The sequence below is a fragment of the Gossypium hirsutum genome, chromosome A03 (genome assembly GCF_007990345.1).
Source record: "Gossypium hirsutum isolate 1008001.06 chromosome A03, Gossypium_hirsutum_v2.1, whole genome shotgun sequence".
Classification (NCBI taxonomy): Eukaryota; Viridiplantae; Streptophyta; class Magnoliopsida; order Malvales; family Malvaceae; genus Gossypium; species Gossypium hirsutum.
In genome coordinates, this window is record NC_053426.1 from 72,163,939 (window position 1) to 72,171,102 (window position 7,164).

The 7,164-nt window shown below is 27.0% G+C and overlaps 1 long non-coding RNA gene across 1 annotated transcript; it reads left to right on the forward strand.

Annotated features, from left to right (window-relative positions):
• Positions 1-1,782: 1,782 nt before the first annotated feature.
• LOC107887469 (uncharacterized) lies at positions 1,783-3,102 on the forward strand. The gene is made up of 2 exons (XR_001681201.2): positions 1,783-2,392; positions 2,708-3,102. It is a non-coding gene; the product is annotated as an uncharacterized lncRNA (long non-coding RNA).
• The last annotated feature ends 4,062 nt before the right edge of the window (positions 3,103-7,164 follow it).

A 7,164-nucleotide genomic window follows, 5' to 3' on the forward strand; every position in this document is an offset into this window, starting at 1 on the left:
TTTTTGTTTAGGTGTGATTGGATCACCTAATAAAATATTTTTGTTTTACTTAAAACAATTTTGGTCCACATAAATTTAAAAAATGGATTCGGGAGCCGGTTACGTATGAGGAAGGGTTAGCACCCTCACTACGCCTAAAAACTGGTACCAGATTGATTAATTGCTATCCTTATGTCTAGGGTTTTTCAAACAAATTTGAAACATGGTTCCTTTTAAAACATTTGAGTAGTTTAAGCTGGTCGTCAAAATTTTCTCGTTTCAAAGGTATAAAGCATCACATCCAGCACGATAGGACATGATCCTTTATACTTTTGAGAATACGATCGAGTTCCGACTTCCAAAAGCTCTTAGGTCAAAAATGACAAAAGAGTGTCAAATATTTAGTCCAACGAAAAATAGAAACCTAGAACGGTAGGGCACGATTTCTCGAATTTCTAAATACCGAACATTGTCTTATTTTAGGATTTTTTTTAAAAAAAGATTTGTAAACTCAAAACATATTAATTTTATTTGAAATACAATAGAATAGTTGATTTTAAAGAGTTGGGAATTATAAAGCAACATTTTGTAAACCAAAAGAAAAATAATTAGCATGGGATAATATACATGCAGGAAATACAATATTTGGTGAACGAAGATAACATAACCTTACTTAACCAACTAAATCAAATAATTGAGTATAGCTAATCTAAGCAAAATGAAATGTATGGAGAACAATTGAGATAATAAAACGAAAGAAATAGTACAACAATGATGCATAGCCTAATATAATACAACCAATGCAAAATATACATAATAATAAAATAAAAAAATAGAAAAAATGTGGTATAAGACAAATTTTAAATAATGATGAACACATAATATATGAATTGATGTGATGAATTTGAAACTATTTATAAAAACAAACTAGAAATATATATGTATTCATTAAAATATGCGTTATAGAATGAGGATTTTAAAATCAAATAATATATAAAGTGTCAAAGAATATTGGTTTAAAATTGACAATGTACATCCAATAAAGGAGAACTTAAATAATGCATAAAATATGAAAAGAGAGTAAAAAACATAATGAAATATAATCTTAGGCAGCAAATTTATACGCATAATAGATTTACAAATCATATATATAAATTTAGAAATAATTATTTGTAAAAATAACATGGAATGAGTAATGTATACAAGATTAAATTAATTTAGCTATATATGTACAAATATATATAAAAGCATTTGAATGAAATACTATATAATATATTAAAATAATATGATATAAAGAAGAATTTTAAAATAATTTATAAACACAAAAACGAAGTTCCTAAAATAACTTTACATATACATAAAAGCATTAAGTAAATTTTAAAACAATAAGCATTTTAAATAGAAAATTCCACCAAAATAATATATGTAAAAATATACAAAAAAATATTTAAATGAGATATTATACAAAATGTTATATAAATAATATGATAAAACAAACTTCAAAACAATTATACAAATAAAACCAAACAAAATTATCGAAATAGATTAACACATACATAATAATATTGACTGAATTTTTAAAAAAATAATAAATGTTTCAAATAGAAGGCTCAATCAAAATACTATACGTGCACAAGTATATATATATATAAAATTTTATACACAACGTTAAAAAAATATAATATAAAAACTTCAAAACAATAATTCTTTGAAATAGAGTAAAATTATTAAAGTAATTTCAACACATAAAAAATATTGAGTGAATATCCTTAAAAAAATGAGTTATATAAATGGAAAACTTAATAAAAATAAATTTAAAATGAAAGTGATAATTTATAAATAAAATAAACTAATGGAATTGAAATAAGGATCGATACGAAACGCACGCGAATGTTCGGGGACCAAAGCTGGAAATATTCCAGACTCCAAAACGCAGCACCTAGGCGCGGAGTAAAATGAAATAGCACACAAACTTTTGGGGAAAATTTAAAAAAACCAATAAGACCAATAGGGGTCAACTGAAATGCGGCGCAAAAGAGAGGGATTAACCGTGGAATTTCCTATTCGAAGTGTAGAGGCGCGAATCCGGGTCTGGGAATGGATCAACGCGCGAATCTCCTTACCCTTAAACGGCATCATTTCATTTTGTTTCAAAATTAAAAGCCATTGAATGACAATTTGCCATTTCTTTCAAGCCACAAACCGAATACCCAATTACTAGGGTTTCGGCCAAGTAGCCCTCCTCCATCCAATCCGGCCATTCAACCATCAGTTCACCATTAAAATTGGTGGATGATGCAGAGGCGCCCCTTATTTCCCTCAAATCTAAACTCATGGCATGTTTTCACTCTGAAATCCCCATTTCAAACTCCGATTTCAACGAAGGAAACAAGGATCTCGTTGGTGCATCTAGGTAAACCTCTTTTATTTCCCCTTTTTTTAAAAAAATTATTCTATGAAGCAAAATATATACAAAAAGAAACGAAAATATTAAAGACGAAGGAAGAAAGAAAGAAAAACTTGAAATCACCTTCTGATTTTTTTACTGATTCTTTGTATCTAGTATTCGTATTTCAGTATGCGTAGTGTGCGTAAAAAATTAAAGGATTAAATCAATGGCTTTTTATAGCTGGATTTACAAAATAAGTAAAAATTCGAAAATCCTATTTTCCTACTGTCATTTGTTGTGTATTCTGTTATTGGCTCCTTCTGGTGTATTCTTTTGCAGGTTCGACCGTACAGAGGAACGAGGGGAGGCGCGCGTGAAGGAGGCCGTGCGGGGAACCGCTCATGGGAGCCCGACCCTTTGGTACTATTCTGGCATATTCCAGAAGTTTCTTGGCTGCTGAGTTTCTTTGGGTTCTGTTGGGTTTCGGATTTGGCTATTAGAATCGGGTCTGGGTATTGAGTGGATTGCTTGGGTTTTAATTTAAGCCCAAAATTCTGTACATGGGTTAGGATTATTGGGTTATTTGGGCTAGGTTTATTGGGTTAAGGATTTTGGATATAATTGTTAGGCTATTAAGTTTGGGTTAATCGGTTTGGGTTTAATTTAGGCCCAGAATTTTGTAAATGGACGTTGGCCTCATAAACACTTTAGTTTATTTATTTCTATTTGATACACATATTTTTTGGTTTTTGGTTTTTGATTTATTATAGGCCCGGGCAAATTGGGCCTATTACATTAAGGTGATGTTAATATGAGAAATATTTTTTAGAACAACAAATGTCCTCTCAACTACATTTCTAAACCTTGAATGTCTCAAATTAAAAGCTTGTGAGCTGTCTCTGGTGCTTGTGCCAGACTCTATTCTCTCAAATGGTATTATACCCCATGATATAGTGCAAGTATACCATTTATACTTACATAATTAGCATCTATTATATAATATTTAGATTCATGGTTCAAATAGTTTGTAGCTTTAATTACAAAAACTTAAATAAACTTAATTTGGAGAAATACTTAGGCTAAGTTATAACCATTTTTTATAATAAATAAATTAAGCATTTTTTATAATATGTAAATTAAGCCAAAAACAATATAAAACTTTTATAAAAATAAAGGCTTTTATATCGTTTTTAATAACTTATTTTTTGACTGTAAGAAAATTATATTTTATAACTAAGTTATCATAAAAAAAACTATAACACTTTTTTTTATGAGTAAGTATTTTATTTTTATAATATTTAGTATAGACACATAAATAAGTTGTTTATATTTTTTGACCATAAATTTTTATAAATAAATATATTATAACACGTAAAATTTTGATAATAAACTTTTTTACCATAACTTAAAAATTCTTAAGATTTAAATGATATGATTTTTTTTATAACTTTATAAAATACACATAATTTATTTTTATAATATAATATTTTTTAGAATTTATAATAGAAGAATTTTTATTGTGATAACCACCCTAAACCTCATACATGTTCAAACTTATATTATAATTTTAATAACTTGTATAAAATATAAATTTTTAAAATTTAATTTGAGTGTAATTATTTACGTAATTACTTAAATTCTCACTAAAAAGTGTAATGATGTGCTCTAATTACACTAAATTCAGTAGGACTCGCTAATTATATTAGTTATCTAAACATGTCACCATTGTGTAATTACTTGCTAAGTGACGGTAAAATTTTTTTACTTAAACAATAAAATTTGTAATTTTATTTTGATTTTGATTTTTAACATAAAAATTCTAAATTTATGGGTGTATATATGGAATTAAAAAAATTATAGCCAATTTCTACATGATTGTGTAGGGGGATAAAGTAAGGCGCAACATTGAATGCGTATGGGCTTTTGTGATTATTTGCTGGTCTGGAATTAGAGAGAATAAAATCTTCCATTCATTTTTTATTATATTAGTTTAGACACACAGCAAGCACCCGGAAAATGTAGTCTACATTCAATCATTAAAATCATATTATATTAAGGCCAATTTCTTTTTATCACCTACTACCCCTATACATATATCAAAACAATATTCTCGAGAAGATGGAATCTTCTTCATTTTATCTCTAAATTGCAACATATATATATATATAATCAAAGAGATTTAATAGTTGTAGGAGAGAGGATACGAGGAAAAAAAATAGATTGACATGTTTAATTAGAGTAATTTTGTTAAAATATAGGGTCACTTTTTGTATTTAAATGAAGTTCATATTTAACTTTGAAACAAAATGTCAAAGTGCAAAAATAACTACATAATTTGACCAATGTTTTCTCTTGGTGTTTCAATTCATGACATCAACATTATTTACTTATGAATTTTTTTCATGTTTTCCTTCAAACTAATGAATTTTGTGAGTAGTGTTAGAATTGATAGGATAAATATGTTATAATGCATAATTAATGGTTTTGTGTTTTATGTTTCATATCTCTACTTTTAATTTGACAATTTGTTAGCTTTGGGTTTTAATTTATAGAATCAATATTTCTTTTCATAAGTTGTGTATAGTATCGAAACCATTTTTTTAAAAACAGGATCGACGAAAATGAAAGAGCGGGGAGTCACCACCAATCCTTTTTGATGAGGTGTGATCGAGTCACTTCGTAAAAGTGATTGTTTTTAATAAATGGTTTGATTTATTTAAACAACGATTTTGGTCCACGAAATTCAGAAAAATGGGTTCGGGAGTCGGTTATGCACGAGGAAGGATTAGCACCCTCGTAACGCCCAAAATTGGTACCTAGTTGATTGATTAGTGTCTTAGTGTCGAAAATTGAAAACTTGAAAGACTTTAAAATACGATCCCTCTTTTTGTAACAAACATTCGAATGTTAAAGACATTCTCGTCTCGAAGTAATAAAATGTCACATCCAATAAGTTAGGACACGACATCTCGAACTTTTGAGAATCAGTTTGCCTTTTTATTTAAAATTCGTGTATTTTAACCCTTTTAAAAGGATATTCGATTATTTAGAGTAAACGAGGAAAATCGAAACCCAGTAAGTTAGGGCACGATCTCTCGAACTTCCAAATACCGAATTTCCTTTATTAAAAAAATCTTATCCCGAGGTAACAAGATGTCATATCCAGTAAGTTAGGGCATAACACCTTGTATTTTTGAGAATAACCGTTTTATTCAAAACTCGTATTGCGATTTTAAAAGTATATTCCATTATTTAGGTTAAATGAGAAAATCGAAACCCAGTAAGTTAGGGCACGATTTTCTCGAATCTCGAAATACGAATATTGCTTATTTAAAACAACATTTTAATGTATCGAGTAAAAATATGACGTGATTTATAGTGAAATATAAAAAAAAATTATGGTACTAATACGTATAATAACATAATAATAGGTGCGACAGTGTTAATAACAATAATATGAGCAATTATAAAAAGATGAAATAAAAGCAAGGCCAGTAATATAAAAATATAAATAAATGCATAAGAAAAATGAAATAAGCAAATACATAAAAATATAAAACATGACAAAATAAAAATGAAGATAATAATGAGAACGATAATAATAATATTAATAATAATAATAGTAAAAATAATAATAATACCAATGACAATAATAATAGTAATAATAAGAATATTAATATTAGTAATAATAATGATAATAGTAATAGAAAATAAAAATAAAAATAATATAGTGATAGTAATAAAAGTAAAAGTAATAGTAATAATAATGGTAATAATAAATAGTAATAATAACAATAATACAAATAATAAATAATCTAAAGTTGGAATTATTTACAAAGATATAAATAAAATAAATGATGAAATTATAACAATAAGAGTAATGATATAAAAACAAAATAAGTGTGCTAAAATATATATATATTAAATTAGTTGATATAAAAATAATAACGTATAAGTAAATACAAAAAATAATAATAATAATAATATAGTAATAATAATATATTAAATGGTAAAAAAATAGTAACAATAATTTTAAAAAAATGATAATAGTAATAAAATAAGATTATAATAATAATATTAATAAAAATAAGAATAAAAAGGATAGTAATAATAGTAATAATAATAGTAATAGTAAAATGAATAATAATAGCAATAATAAGAGCGTTAATGATAGTAATAATATAAATAATAATATATATGTATGAAAAATAATAATAATAGAAGTAGTACTAATTATAATTAATAGTAATAATAAATGACAAATAATAATAATAATAATAATTAATTTGAAAGTAAAACAGCAAAATAACAAAAAAAAGAACTAATTCAGACTTAAATCGAAATTTTGGGACGAATTCAAAATGAAAAAGGAAAGGGAGGACCAGATTGTAACACACGCGCAACGTGAAGGGACGAAAAAGAAAATATCCCCTCCCTCTAAATGTAGCGTTTTGCGCGGGACTAAAATGAAATAAAAAATGAATTATTGGGCGAAATTAAAAATAACGAAAAATTTAATTACAAAATGGTAAAAAGCGGAAGAGCTAAAAGTGTAATTAGCCCTTCCGTTAGAAAACACGCGGATCTTCAACTGGAGCGGGTTGGATCGGGTCGGAGGGGGTAAAACGACGTTGTTTTGGTGGCCTATATAAATCAGATTTTTTTTTAAAAACTTCATTATTTCTCTGTTTAAAAAAAATTCTTCTTTCTCCCTTTTTTTTCTACAGAGGCCCCTACTCCGGCAAGGGTTTTGACCAATCGTCGCCGCTCCAGCCACCGCACACGGTGGCTAAAAA